This window comes from Mastomys coucha, unplaced genomic scaffold, assembly GCF_008632895.1.
Source record: "Mastomys coucha isolate ucsf_1 unplaced genomic scaffold, UCSF_Mcou_1 pScaffold18, whole genome shotgun sequence".
Taxonomy (NCBI): domain Eukaryota; kingdom Metazoa; phylum Chordata; class Mammalia; order Rodentia; family Muridae; genus Mastomys; species Mastomys coucha.
The window spans coordinates 27392435-27408225 of NW_022196900.1; the positions used below are offsets into that span (position 1 = coordinate 27392435).

The 15791-nt window shown below is 39.8% G+C and overlaps 1 pseudogene across 1 annotated transcript; it reads left to right on the plus strand.

The window, feature by feature from the left end:
* Positions 1-2157: 2157 nt before the first annotated feature.
* LOC116095257 lies at positions 2158-3411 on the plus strand (annotated as a pseudogene). Its single transcript, XR_004120521.1, has one exon. The product of XR_004120521.1 is annotated as an aspartate aminotransferase, mitochondrial pseudogene (transcript).
* The last annotated feature ends 12380 nt before the right edge of the window (positions 3412-15791 follow it).

Below are 15791 nucleotides of genomic sequence, written 5' to 3' on the forward strand. Positions count from 1 at the left end.
CAAAGCTGAGAACACTGAAATGCTATTTTCTATTGTGTGTAGTTTATACAATTCATTCTTGTACTTGGACATATTATACTACACTAAAAGAATATAGGGTATAGTAAGTAGTCAACAAATACCTTCCATACTAGTTATTAATCTCACTTTTACACACATTTCTCTCTGTGCCTTTTTTTCTTTGGAGACTGACACAGACCCCTATTTAATGGAAATAATACTTCTTTTCCTTTTCAAAATTATATTATATTCATTCAGTGTTTGATCCTCTTAACACACACACACATGCACACACACACATACACACACATACACCTTATCTTTGCTAACAAACTGACCATTTTCTGAGATAAACAATTGTGTTTATTTTCCTTTGTATTCCCCCACATAGTACTGCAGTGTTTATTCCTTTTCACTTCATCTGAGAAACTGATCAATCCCATGAGGAAAGGTCGAAAGGTGGTATTAAATTTGTTTTTTATAACTGAAGAAGCAGAGTCCTCAAGTTATTTAAAACCAAGTGAATTATAAATGGTGGAATTTGTACTATCTCCCACCTGGAGTTCAGCTCTAGTTTGTTTGTCTGCTAATCATGCAAACACTTAGATCACACTGTCACCAATTTCTGTACAGGAAAGGCTCCAAGAGACCTGTTGAACTAAGTTGGGGCTGACAAAGAAATAGGTTACAATGTATATCAAGATCAGAGATACCTGAACTAGGTAGACTATTCTCAGGCACATGCATCTTCAGGAAAGGGAATGTCAAAGATTCCAGTCTTTGCAAGGAACCCAGGCATCTGCAGGTGAACTTGAATTACTTGGTTGGAGAGTACTGGAAAAGGTATGATATCTCATTGCTCCTAACTTTTCTTCTCTGTTAAGTGAAGACATAATGACCATCCTGAAAATATATAACACTCTTGGAAGGAGATTTGTCTCACATCCATTCAACTCCTGTCATTCATAATACGGTGTTATATACGACATCTGGTAAAATCCTATGAATGCTGAAGTAGCCAATCAAACCAGTAGTTCTAATATGAGCACAAGCTTAGATAGATACCTGTAAGTACCTGGTCACAACATTTTCACTAGAAATTTGTTTAAGTTAATTTTTAATCTTGTTTTTGTGTTCCTGTGTGTGTGTGTGTGTGTTTGACTAAAAATACCTGATTTGATATATGCCATCAATTCATTCCTTTAAAATCTACTAGCCAGCAGCCTTATAAAATCAGATGTATGCAATGCTTATCTCACACTGGTATTTTCTTTTTCGAGCACTTTGCAGATTGCAAGTAGGCACAGCACTATGCTTGCAGGACATTTTAAATACGCGTATCACCACCAAAAAGCTGAAACTGCAGAGTGAGGCATGAAATCCACCACCAAAATGATACCTGTTTGCAGAATGAGAATGAATCAAAAAGCAGGAGTATATGCTTGCTGGATATTACCTGAAGATGCATTGCACCAGCTTTCTTAAATTATTCACTGCTTTGCATCTTTGTCACTGACAAATGTAATGGTATCAATATGGTAGTGACAGATAAATCTTAGTAAGGAGACAAATTTGCAAATTTAGAATAATGAAGACTATGTTCATTTTAATATGTTTGACACACAATAAGAAAAAAATGATAGGTAATTCAGGATAGAGGATAAAATGGCCAATAAATATATGATAAGATGTTCAATATCAATACTCACAAAGGAAATGAAATCCAATATGTTACTACTAGACATCCACGTGGATAGCCAAGATGAAAGAGAGAGAGAGAGAGAGAGAGAGAGAGAGAGAGAGACTCATGACAATACCTCTTGGCAAGTATGTAGATTCAGAGGGACTCTGGATACTGCAGCTAGGAACATACAAAGACATTGTGAGCTTACTTGACATGAAATATGAATCTGATCATTTGCAAAGTTTTTCCATCTAGAAGTGGAAAAGTGAATAAATATTCACTTTGAATCCACTTAAAAGCTTAGTCATCAGAGAATGGCACTATTTGCGAAATATTAGAAGGTATGGACTTGTTGGAGGAAGTTTGTCACTGGGGATGAACTTACTGTTTCAAAAACCACAGAGCCTCGGTTCCAGCGGACGATTCCCCTGATCTCGGCTCTACGACTGTCCACTGTCGTCTTACTGCCCACCATGGCCCTCCTGCACTCTAGCCGCGTCCTCTCCGGGATTGCTGCTGCCTTTCACCCAGGCCTTGCTGCTGCAGCCTCTGCCAGAACCAGCTCCTGGTGGACCCATGTTGAAATGGGACCTCCAGATCTTATCCTGGGAGTTACTGAAGCCTTCAAGAGAGATACCAATAGCAAGAAGATGAACCTGGGAGTTGGTGCCTACCAGGATGATAGCAGAAAGCCTTACCTGCTGTCCAGTGTCCGGAAGGCAGAGGCCCAGATTGCTGCAAAAAATTTCGACAAAGAAGACCTGCCCATTGTGGGACTGGCTAAATTTTGTAAGGCTTCTACAGAACTGGCCCTGGCTGGGAACAAAGAAGTGTTGGAAGTGTTGAAAAGCGGCCAGTTTTTCACTGTGCAGACCATTTCCGGGACTGGTACCTTAAGGATTGGAGCTAGTTTTCTGCAAAGAATTTTTTAAGTTCAGCTGAAATGTCTTTCTGCCCAAACCAAGGTTATCGTTACTATGACCCCAAGACTTGCGGCTTTGATTGCTCCAGACCCCGAGAAGACATATCAAAAAAAAAAAAAAAAATCCCAGAGCAGAGTGTTCTCCTGCATGCCTGAGCTCACAACCCCATGGGCATGGATCCACCTCCAGAGCAGTGGAAGGAAATGGCATCTGTGGTGAAAAAAAGAATCTCTTCCCATTCTTTGACATGCCTACCAAGGCTTTGCCAGCGGTGATGGTGATAAGGATGCCTGGGACGAGCTGCACTTCATCGAGCAGGGCATCAATGTCTGCCTCTGCCAATCATATGCCAAGAACAAGGGCCTGCACGGTAAGCGGGTGGGAGCCTTCACGGTGGTCTGCAAAGATGCCTAAGAAGTCAAAAAGGTAGAGTCACAGCTGAAGATCCTGATCATTGTACTCCAACCCACCTCTCAACGGGGCCCGGATTGCCGCCACCATCCTGACTTCTCCAGACTTGGGGAAGCAATGGTTGCAAGAGGTGAAAGGCAAAACTGACCACATCATCAGCATGAGAAACCAGCTGGTGGCCAACATGAAGAAAGAGGACTCTTCCCACAACTGGCAGCATATCACTGACCAGATCGGCATGTTCTATTTCACCGGTCTAAAGTCTGAGCAGGTGGGGCTGCTGACCAAGGAATGTTGGATCTACATGACAAAGGATGGCCGAATCTCCGTGGCAGCGGTCACCTCTGGCAATGTGGATACCTTGCCCATGCCATTCACCAGGTCACCAACTAATTCCCAGGTGCGAAGGAACAGAGATCACTTTCCCTTCAACCTTTGCTCTCGTGAGAGTCACAGTCACGGGAGGGTGGATGGTGGTGAGTAGATCCTGTTGCCCACCACCTGTTTCCAACCACCGAGCATAGCGCTCTGCGACTAAACGCGTGCCTCGGGAAAGAGGTAGGGCGGAGACTTTCACGGCTGGTATCTGGAACTTCATCAGCTCTAAACCGAACTCCCTCATCCTTTTGTCTCCAGCTTTTCTGAAAAGTTTACACATGCAAGAAAAATCACAGCACCAAAAACCTGTCAGCCACGACATTGGAATAGGTCAGGAGCTCTACCTGGAGCCTCAGATGGTATCAAGGGCTCGCCTGTGGATCCCAGTAGAGGCTCTCATATTAGAGGCTGTAAGAGAAAAATAACTAGTTCTGTCATTACCAGTTGTCCTCGAGTTTGTTCTCCTGGTATGGAGCAACAGTGTCAGCAGACCACATTAGAGAAATTATGCTTTACAAGAAAACAACAGGTCTGTTGCCACTTCCACAGGGACAGTAGAAGATGTAGTGTCTTGACTGCCTGCCTTTTCTTGTCATTGCTATTCTAGAGCCTAGAGTTTCATCCCGTTCTACTGCTCGGTTGACCTTCAACCTCATCCTATCAGGAATTATCGAAGAATGGAGAGCATAGATTTTCTGCTCATGCCGTAGCCTCCTCTCTCATCAAAGAGCCGTGGAGAGTGGGACTCTACCCTTGATTTTAGTGTCCACTTCAGTGACTGATTGGCTCCTACTGGGATGGGGCCTCTGCCCAGCTGGACCTCTTCCTTCATCACGGCTGCACAAACAGTCTCTTCACGTGAGTCAGATGTGCAGGGTAGGATCAGAAGAAGATATTCTGGGGTTTGTGTGCTGCCAGCCCGGCTCAGACCCCGCCCTTGGGAAAGATAACCACCATCTGCTCTAATCATGTAGACATACTGCTGCCTGGTTTCTCTGTTACAATAAAATTACTATAGACCCTCCCCCTCCCCCCCAAAAAGCCACAACAGGCTCTCTCTGTCTCTCTCTCTGTCTCTCTGTCTCTCTGTCTCTCTGTCTCTCTGTCTCTCTGTCTCTGTCTCTGTCTCTCTCTCTCTCTCTCTTTCTCTCTCTCTCTGTGTGTGTCTGTCTCTCTGTCTCTGTCTCTCTCTGTCTGTCTCTGTCTGCCTCTGTTTCTCTCTCTCTCTCTCTCTCTCTCTCTCTCTCTCTCTCTCTCGCATCAAGATAAGGATATAATATCTCAGTGTTTCCTGCCATCATGCCTTTGCTCTGCCATCATAGACTCTTAACTCTCTGAAACTATAAGTCCCAAATTAAATGCTTGTCTTAAAAAACAAGTTGTCTGGGTTATGGTGATTTATGACAGACTTAAAAAACACAACTTATCCATTTAGAAAGAAAAATGCTTTGGTGAATTTAGAATCACTACTATATAATAATGGAAATTTAACAATATAGATGAACTGCTAAAGATGATTTTAAACTAGACATGAGTAATGCCAAGGAGTGTGCACTGTAAAATCCCACCACTACAAATTTATCAAATAGGTAACACTTATCAAGAATTTTTGAGAGCCAATGATTGAACTCCATGTGTTTCTCTTCCTTCTATTACCCTCTCCTCTGCCTAAACATCAACTGCACAAAGAAACCAATAGACATACCAAAGAGGATGGGAAAGTCCAGTAGACCTTAACCCTACACAAGAAAAATTATAAGAAAAGAATTTCATAAATTTATTGTTTTTAATAGCTTAGTAGTACTCTATTATGTAGATGTACCACAATTTCTGTATCCACTCCTCTGTTGAGGGACATCTGGGTTGTTTCCAGGTTCTGACTATTATAAATAAGGCTGCTATGAACATGGTGGAGCTTGTGTCCTAATTACATGTTGCAGTATCTTTTGGGTATATACCAGAAAACTTGATACTGAAAAATATACATTCTACTAGATATGATATACAAATTCAGTGAAATCTCAGTCAAATTATGCTTCTATTCTTCACAGAAATATTGTTAAAAATTTCAAAATTCATAGGAAAGCCCATAAAACTCAAGAGAGACAAATTAATCTTGAGCAAAAAGAATACTGCTGAAAGTATCATAATATTTACAGTATAGCTACACTATAGAGGTACAGTAATAAAAATATCATGCAACTGGGACCAAACAGATGTATAGATCAATTAAATAGAATGAAGGATAAAACCAGCTGAGGACTAAGAAGAACAGTTAAGAGTACCTTTGTTATTATACAGGACAAAATTTCAGTTCCCAGCACCCTCGTGGGTCTAACAGCTGTTGGTAATGATTGTGCTAGAGAGATATGATGCCCTATTCTGGCCTTTACTGGTACCAGGCACAGATTTTGTAGCCATTCAGGCAGTCATACACATAAAAAATACATATAACTCCTCAAAAATAAAAATAAAGGAGACATATAAACCAGACAAATATATGTACCATAATTTAAAAAAAAAAAGAACCAAAAAATGATAATGGAGAAAATACAGTACATTTAATAGATGGAGCTAAAAATTTGCATATCTACACATAGGAGCTATATCCTTAATTCTTACTTTAAACAGAAATCAAAACCAAGTTGATTAAAGACTTTGATGTAAGACCCCAAGTTGTAAAACTAATACCTACACTTCTAATTACAGGCAGAGGAATGGACTGTCTGAATAAAACTCAGGTTGCCTAATATCTTTCAACATCAATGTACTCAATTCCCCAATAAAAAGACTAACAGACTGGATATGTAAACAGAACCCAGCATTTTGCTGCATACAGGAAACAACTCAGAGTCAAACACAAATATTCCTTTGAAGTAAAAGGATGGGAAAAAATTTTTCCAAGCAAATGATCCCAAGAAACAAGCTGGAGTAGCCATTCAACATCCAACAAAATAGACTTCAACCAAAAGTTATCAAAACAAAAAAATGGGGAAGGACACTACATACATATCAAAGGAAAAATCCACCAGGATGAACCATCAATTCTGAACATCTATGCCCTAAATGCAAGGGCACCCACATTTGTAAAAGAAACATTACTAAAGCTAAAAATACATTGAACTTCACACAATAGTAGTAGGAAATTTCAACATTCCACTCTCATCAATGGAGAGATCATGGGAACAAAAATTAAACAGAAACACAGTGAAACTAAAAGAAGATATAAACCAAATGGATTGAACAGATTATCTACAGAACATTTCACCCAAAAACCCTAAAACAAAAGAATATACCTTCTTCTCAGTACCTCATGGTACCTTCTCAAAAACTGACCATCTGTACTCAAACACAAAACAAATCTCAACAGATACAAGAACATTGAGTCAATCCCATGTATTCTATCAGACTACCATGGACTAAGGTCAGTCTTCAATAACAACAAAAATTACAGAGAGGCCACATAAACGTGGAAGCTGGTCTACTCAGTGATAACTTGGTCAGGGAAGAAATAAAGAAATTAAAGACATTTTAGAGTTCAATAAAAATGAAAGCATAACATATCCAAACTTATGGGACACAACAAAAACAGTGTTAAGAGGAAAACTCATACCTCTGAGTGACTCCATAAAGAAATTGGAGAGATCATACACTAGCAGTTTCACAGCTAATTTGAAAGCTCTGGAACGAAAAGAAGCAAATACATCCATATGGAATAGATGGCAGGAAATAATCAAACTCAGGATCTGAAATCAACCAAATAGAAACAAAAATAACTATACAAAGAATCAACAAAATTAGGAGCTGGTTCTTTAAGATAATTATCAAAATAGACAAACCCTTAGCCAGACTAATCAGAATGCATGGAGACAGTATCCAAATTAACAAAATCAGGAATGAAAAGGGAGACCTAGCAACATAACCTGAGGAAATTCAAGAAATCATCAGATCCTACTACAAAAGTCTATACTCAACCAAACTGGAAAACCTGGATGGCATGGATAGTTTTATAGACAGATCGCAGATACCAAAGTTAAACCAGGATCAGATAAACCATCTAAATAGCCCCATAACTCCCAAGGAAATAAAAGTAGTCATTAAAAGTCTCCCAACCAAGAAAAGTCCAGGAACAGATGGTTTTAGTGCAGAATTCTGCTAGACCTTTGAAGAAGTTCTAATACTATTTCATAAAATAGAAACAGAAGGAATACTATTTTTTTCTATGAAGCTATAATTACACTGATACCTAAACCACAAAAAGACCCAAAAAAGAAAGATAACTACAGATCATTTTCTCTTATGGATATTGATGCAAAAATACTTATTAATACTATCATAAACTAAATCCAAGAACAAATCAAAATGATCATCCACCATGGTGTAGTAGGCTTTATCCCAGGGATGCAGGGGTGGTTCAATATATGGAAACCCATAAATGTAATCTACTATATAAACAAACTTAAAGAAAAACAAACCTATGATCTCATTGGATTTGAAAAAAGATAAAATACAACTCTCATTCATGTTAAAGGTATTGTAGAGATCAGGAATTCAAGGTACATACCTAAATATAATAAAAGCAATATACAGCAAACCAATAGCCAACTTCAACTAAATGGGGAGAAACTCAAAACAATCTCATTAAAATCAGTGACAAGACAACGCTGCTCACTCTCTCCCTACCAATTCAATATAGTATGCAAAGTTCTAGCCCGAGCAATTAGACAACAAAAAGAGATCTAAGGGATACAAATTGGAAGGAAGAAAGTCAAGATATCACTATTTGCAGATGATATGATAGTATACATAAACAACCCTAAAAATTCTATTAGAGAGCCCCTACAGCTGATAAACAACTTAATCAAAGTGGCTGGACATTAAATTAACTCACACAAATCAGTAGACATCCTTTATTCAAAGGATAAAAGGGATGAGGAAGAAATTAGTGAAACAATACCCACCACAATAGCCACAAATAATATAAAATATCTTCCTGTGATTCTAAATAAGGAAGTGAAAGATCTGTATGACAAGTCCCTGAAGAAAGAAGTAGAAGAAGACCTGAGAAGATGGAAAGATATCCTATGCTCATGGATTGGCAAGATTAATATAATAAAAATAGCCATGTTACCAAAAGAAATCTACAGATTCAACGCAATCCCCATTAAAATTGCAACTCAATTCTTCATAGAGTTAGAAGAGCAATTCTTAAATTCATTTGGAATAACAACAACAACAACAAAAACCTAGGATAGTAAAAACTATTCTTTTTTTTTTGACAGAGTTTTTCTGTATAGCCCTTGCTGTCCTCACTCTGTAGACTAGGCTGTCCTTGAACTCAGAAATTCGCCTGCCTCTGCCTCCCAAGTGCTAGGATTAAAGGCCTACACCACCACCGCCTGGCAAAAACTATTCTTAACAATAAAAAAATTCTGAGGGAATCACCATCCCTGAACTTAGGCTATACTATAGAGCAATATTGATAAAAATGACATGGTTTAGGTACAGAGACAGACAGGTAGATCAGTGGAATAGAACTGAAGACCCAAAAATGAACTCACACACCTATGGTTACTTCATATTTGACAAAGAAGCCAAAACCATGCAGTGGAAAAAAGAGAGCTTTTCAAAAATGGTGTTTGTTCAAGTGGTACTCAGCATGTAGAAGAATGTAAATTGATCCATACCTAACTCCTTGCACAAAGCTCAAGTCCATGTGGATCAAGGACCTCCACATAAAATCAGATATGCTGAATCTAATAGAAGAGAAAATGGGGAATAGCCTAGAATACTTGGGCACAGGAGAAAACTTCTTGAACAGAACACAAATGGCTTATGCTTTAAAAGCAACAATCAACAAATGGGATCTTATAAAATTGAAAAGGTTGTGTAAAGCAAGGGACACTATCCATACAGCAACATAGCAACCCACAGATTGAGAAAAGAATTTTAGCAACCCTACACCTACCCGATAGAGGGCTAATATCCAAAATATTTAATGAAAACTAAAAGGTAGATTCCAGAGAACCAAATAACCCCTATTAAAAATTGGAGTACTGAGCTAAGTAGAGAATTCTCTACCAAAGAATCTTGAATGGTTGAGAAACACTTAAAGAAATGTTCAACATCCTTAGTCATCAGAGAAATACAAATCAAAATGACCCTGAGATTCTATACTATACCTGTCAGAATGGCTAAGATCCAAAATGCAGGTGACAGTAGATGTTGTCGAGGATGTAGAGAAAGAAGAACATTCCATTGCTGGTGAGACTGCAAGCTGGTAAAGCCACTCTGGAAATTAGTCTGGCAACTCCAGAGAAATTGTTCTACCTGAAGACCAAGCTATACAATTTCTGGGCCTATACCCAATAGATGCTCCATCATATAACAAGAACACATGCTCCACTATTTTCATAGCAACCTTATTTATAATAGCCAGAAGCTAGAAACAACCCAGATGTCCCTAAATGGAAGTCTGGATACAAAAAAAAAAAAGGTACATATACACAAGGAGTACTAAGCCAAAATTAAAAATATAGACTTCATGAAATTCGCAGGCAAATGGATGGACCTAGAAAATATCATCCTGAGTGAGGAAATCCAGACATAAAACAGCACACATGGTATGTACTCATTAATAAGTGGATACTAGCCCCAAAGTAAACAATGCCTATGATACAACCTACAGACCATATGTAGAGTAGAAGGAAGGAAGACAAGGGGGTGGATGCTTCAGTCCTGAAATAAGGGGGGAACAGGACAATTGTGGGAGGTGGAAGTAGAGAGGGAAAAGGGAGGGCGAAAGGAGGAGGAGAAAATAAGGGTTGTATTATCAGAAACTATAGGAGATGTGAGAGGAGTATAGAGGGTCAAGAAATCGAATAAAAATAGGTAGCAGGGGAATGAGGAACTGGGGATAGCCACTGGAGGGTCCTAGACACCAGAGAAACATGAGGCTTCCAGGGCCGGATGGGACTGACTTTAGCCCAATGAGCAGAGAAAGGGGAGATAGAACCTGTGGAGACCAACTCCAGCAGATAGGCACAGCCCCTGGTAAAGGGATGAGGCTAACCACCCATCTCAAAGATTTTTAACCCAGAAATGTTCCTGTGCAAAGGAAGAACAGGGACAAAAATGGAACAGAGACTGAAGGAAGGGCCAACAGGGAACAGTCCACCTGAAGCTACATCATGTTTGTAGACACCAAACCCAACACTTTTGCTGTGGTCAAGAGGTATTCACCCGTAGGAACCAAGTGTGGCAGTTCCTTGGGAGGTCCAGCCAGCAAGTGACCAATGCAGATGTAGATGCTTGGAGCCAACCATGAGACTGAACACAGAGAACCTGTTGGGGTTGCTGGCTGAAGGACTGGAGTAGTGGAGGGGGATTAGGGGGATTGCAACCTCATTGGAAGAACAACATAGGCTGGCCTGACTACCCAGTTCTCCCAAATTCTAGACCACCAACCAAGGTATCCACGGCTCCAGATACATATATAGCAGAGGATGGCCTTGCCAGACAGCAATGGGAGAGAGGCCCTTGATCCTGGGGAGGTTGGGTGCCCCAGAGTAGGGGAATGCTGGAGCAGTGGGGTGGGAGAGTGGGATAGGTGGGGAGCACTCTCATACAGGTGAAAAGGAGGGAAGAGGGCAGATGTGGAATGGGGGTTGGTGGAGGGGTAACTGGGAAGTAGGATATCATTTGAGATGTAAATGAATGGAATGATTAAAAAAACAAAATCCCAACTCTGGTTGCTCAAGAAATAAGGCCAGCAATGACCCTAATGGAAAAAAATAGTTCTGTACAACAGTGGGAACTGTCTTTTGAGTGGGTAGGTAGCACATAATGTGGAAGAAAATCTGTCAGCTATACGTTTCTTTGAGGATTAACAACTGGAAAACATAAGGACTTCACAAAACTAAACAGCAAGAGAATTTTAAATGTGACCACAAGATGGACTATTGAACTTAAAAACACACAAAAAAAAGTTTTCAAAAGAAGAAATAAGGGGCCTTGAAAAACAAGACATTGTATAAAGCACTTACTGTGCAGCTAGGACAGTTCCATTCCCCAGAATTCATCTAATGCCAGAAGCAGATTACATGATGAGATAGAGGATGGAGATAGGATAATTTCTGGAAACCTTGTAGGCCAGAAACTGGCATACACAGTGACAAACAACTTGGAGAATCTGTCTTAAACAAGATGAACAGAGTGAATCAACCCCTGAGGTTCTCTGTCTTCTACATGTCCACAGTGGTAAGGAAAAAACTAAAACTCAAAAACGTGAATGTAATACACACACATGCACACACACACACAAACACACACACACACATGCACACACACACACACACAAACACACACACACATGCACACACACACACAGTCTCTCTGTGTAAATTATCAGTGTGCATATTAATAAAATATATTTTAAGAACTAAGAAGTGACTCACCAGCTAGGAGCACACACTTCTTTTCCACTCAGAGGCTGTTCGATGAGGTTCTAGCACACAGGGCATATGCTCACATTCATCTGTAACTCCAGTGCCAGGAAGAGCTTATGTCCTCCCGCTTCTGTGTTGTACCAAGGTGGGGCCTGCTGCTAAGGCCAATGACTCTGTCTCTCTCTCTCTCTCTGTCTCTCTCCCTCTCTCTCTCTCTCTGTCTCTCTCTCCCTCTCTCTCTCTCTTTCTGTCTCTTTGTCTCTCTGTCTCTTTGTCTCTCTCTCCCTCTCTCTCTGTCTCTGACTCCCTCTCTCCCTCTCTCTCTTCCTCTCTCTCTCTCCATCTCTGACTCTCTCTCTTCTCTCTCTCTCTCTTTGACCCTCTCTCTAACTCTGTCTCTCTGTCTCTTTGTCTCTCTGTCTCTCTGTCTCTCTGTTTCTCTCTCTCCATCTCTGACTCTCTCTCTCTCTCCCTCCCTGATGCTGAGGCCTGTGGTGGAGTGCATGTTAGTCAAAAAGGAGACAATGTATAAATGAGATATTTTATTATAGGAAAGAAAAAATATGCAGGTCAAGTAGAAAGAAGAAAAGGAGGAGGAGGAGGAGGAGGAGGAGAGAGAGAGAGAGAGAGAGAGAGAGAGAGAGAGAGAAAGGCAAGGAAGAAAGCAAGAGAGCAAGAAGGCAAGAGAGGAGTACAAAGAGCAGGAAAGAGAGCAAGAGAGGAAAGAGGGCAAGAGCGAAAAAGAGAAGATAAAAAGAAGCAAGAGACATAGAGCAAGAGAGGAGAGAAAGAACAAGAGAGAGAGGAGGGAGTAAACCACCCTTATATTGTATGAGGTGTGGCATGTCTGGCTGTGGTCAGTTGAGTGGGGGTAGGGTCCAGCTAGAATGCTGGGAGCTTGGGGCATTGTCTGCCTGATAGAGTACACATCTCTTGCGATGGCAACTGTGAAGGGTTGTGACTGAAGTAGGAACCAAAGGCTCAGGAGTTATAGCCAAGCTCCTTCTGCCCCCCTGCAAGCAGAAAACTGCCTACTAGGGCTCCAGGGCTCAAGGCCAAATACTAGACTGAGCCTAAGTTACCTGAACAGACCACTGCCCTACACTGCCCCACACTTTTGTGGGTACCTGAACTCACATACACAAAAGTGCACCCAGACAGAGAAGCATGAACATAATTAAAAATGGATTAAATCTTTGTTCATTTGCATATTAAAATGTACATTTTATAATACCATGTAAAATATCAAATGTATAACCACATGAAATTTGTGAATAGGAGTGATTTATTCTTCATTCAAATTATTTGATCAGCAAAAAAGACAAAACACGTATGTTTATTAGGTATATTTTAAAAGTATTCAGTATCCTCAATGCAAATTAAAATTACATGTTTTCATGGCCAGAATAGCTGTTATCATGGAAACCAAGTACAACACATTTTGGGAAAATGTGAGAACTTTTTTTTCTGGGAAAAGGAGAACTTTTATTCAATGTTGGTGAAATTATAAGCTGATGTGACCACTATGGAAATTAGTGTGAATATTAATGAAAAAGATAAGAATAGAATGAACATATGACCCAGTATGCTATTCCTGGACATACATCCAAAGAACTTACACCATTCCTTCCTTCCTTCCTTCCTTCCTTCCTTCCTTCCTTCCTTCCTTCCTTCCTTCCTTCCTTTCTTACTTTCTTCCATCCTTCTTTCTTTTCTTCCTTCCCTCACCCCTTCATTAGTTTTAGAGATGAATTTTTACTAGGTAGATCAGGCTACTAAGACATGTACTCAGAAGTCATCTTCCTCCATTTCCACAGTACTGGGGCTACTAGCATGCACTAACATAATTTGTACATTAATCCTTCTAATAGAAAATTGTGTGACCAAGTTTCATATGCATTCACAGGAACAAGCATCGAGAAGCAAGTATTAATGTGTTGTCCCATGAATGAACTTAAACAAATGGCATTCTTTCCATTTTGGATAGAACCACTTCTTTTACATGGATGAAGACATAAGGTTCAGAGGAAGAAAATGTCTTGTCTAGAAGGAAATTCTTTTTTATGACTAACTCAACTCATGCCAATCACTATTCCATTAACCTTACCTTACCCACATCCTGTGCCTTAGATATTTAAACTACTTGCTCAAAGATACTTAGCCAAGAAATATTGCTCAATGAATCCTATGAGGCTTTGACAGCATTGGATTTGAGAGTTCTGCCATAGGATAAAAAAGCTTATATAGGGCAAGTCGGCAAGATTGACCATAATGGAAACCAGGCTTGGCTTTTTAAAAATGGACTGTGTATCTGGCTGTCAATGCACACTCAGTTTTTCACTCAACGTGTTTCACCTAAGGGATTATAGGAGCTTGTGTGTATTCCTATTCTCCTTTTTAAACGAAACATGTCAGAAAGGGACTGATGTGAACAAAATATTGGCTGTATAACTTTGTCTTATATATAGTCATCACTGTCCCTATAAAACCTTTATTCTAGACACTAGTGATCCTTGTCTATTCCTGACTATCTTGACCAGGCACAGCAGGCTGATATTATATTACAGAGGTAGTGTTGTCTACTGGATATGGAGATCCTTAGAGGCATGGAACTTTTCATTATTTGGAGATGAGTAATACTACTTGGCCCCATCCCCCTAGTATGGAATCATTCCACAAACAGACATGATATGTTAACTTGTATAATTCTGTGCAAAACACAGATATTTCAAAGGGTCAATATGATTATATAATTGTTTTTTCCCTTGAAGATTCCTGAATAGACAGAGGGGTCCTGAGCATTCACCTGGGGACATGGAAAACAGACAAAACTTTCTGTGGAAAAAGCAAAAACCAAACAAAGAAAAAAAACCCAAAACTGTAGTGATTTTTCTAACATCCTGAGTTTGATCAAATATCACAGCTTTGCTCTAAGCAATTTTGTTTGTAATCATTTAACTCACATGTGGTGGCAAAAGGTACTTTATTCGATCATGTTTTTAAATTCATTGACATTCAGTCCAAACATTCTGGCCTTGTAAGAACAGTCCAATCTCATAGATGCCTACAGGCAGTTGGTAAGCCATTGCCCTGTACTTTAGAGAGGGCTAAAATATCCCATTGTGCAATAGGCAGACCAAAAGGCTAACTTTATTAAATCAGAGAAAAAGACAAAGGACCAAGAAGGATAGGAGAGAACAAAAGGAAAGACATCGAGATGTGAGATATCCTTGTATGGTTTTGCTCTCCTTTCCCATAATATACAGTTAATCTGTTTGGGGGCAAGAGTAAACAGAAGATCCTAGAGCAAGGTTATAACAAGTTTAAGGCAACATTCAAACCCTTGGCTTTGGACCCAAACACATTGTGGTTTGAGACATGCTCTGTCTTTCATTTGTAGACTCTAGACTTAACAGCTCTTTCAGCTTTTATTTTGTCTGTTTGTTTTTTACACATAAAAATGGGAGATGAAGTTTCAACTCTTCTAGTCATTTATCTGACTTATCTGAAAAGTCTGTGCACACACACACACATGCACACATGTGCGCGCACACACACACACACACACACACACACACACACACACATATTCCATATCTTCTGGCTTTCAATAAAAGATAGCCATTAGAGTCTTTGATTCAAGATATTGGATTAGAAGGATCCAAAATAAATAGGAAACACACCTGGTGCTCCTGTGTCTACAATACTATCCTGGAGATGCTTGCCTAACAGTTTACTACAACAAAGAGGGATGATTGTGAATTCAGGCTTGATTTCAGCATCTTAATTACTCTTGCCACACAAGTAGAAGGTCTGAGGTCACTCCAAGTGTTTTTCATCTCTCTGTCTCCCCACATTTAATTATTCACTTAATCCCACTACTTTCACTGTCAAAATATTTCCTCTTATATCTATATATGTTCTCACTGTTCCTGCCCTAATTATCTC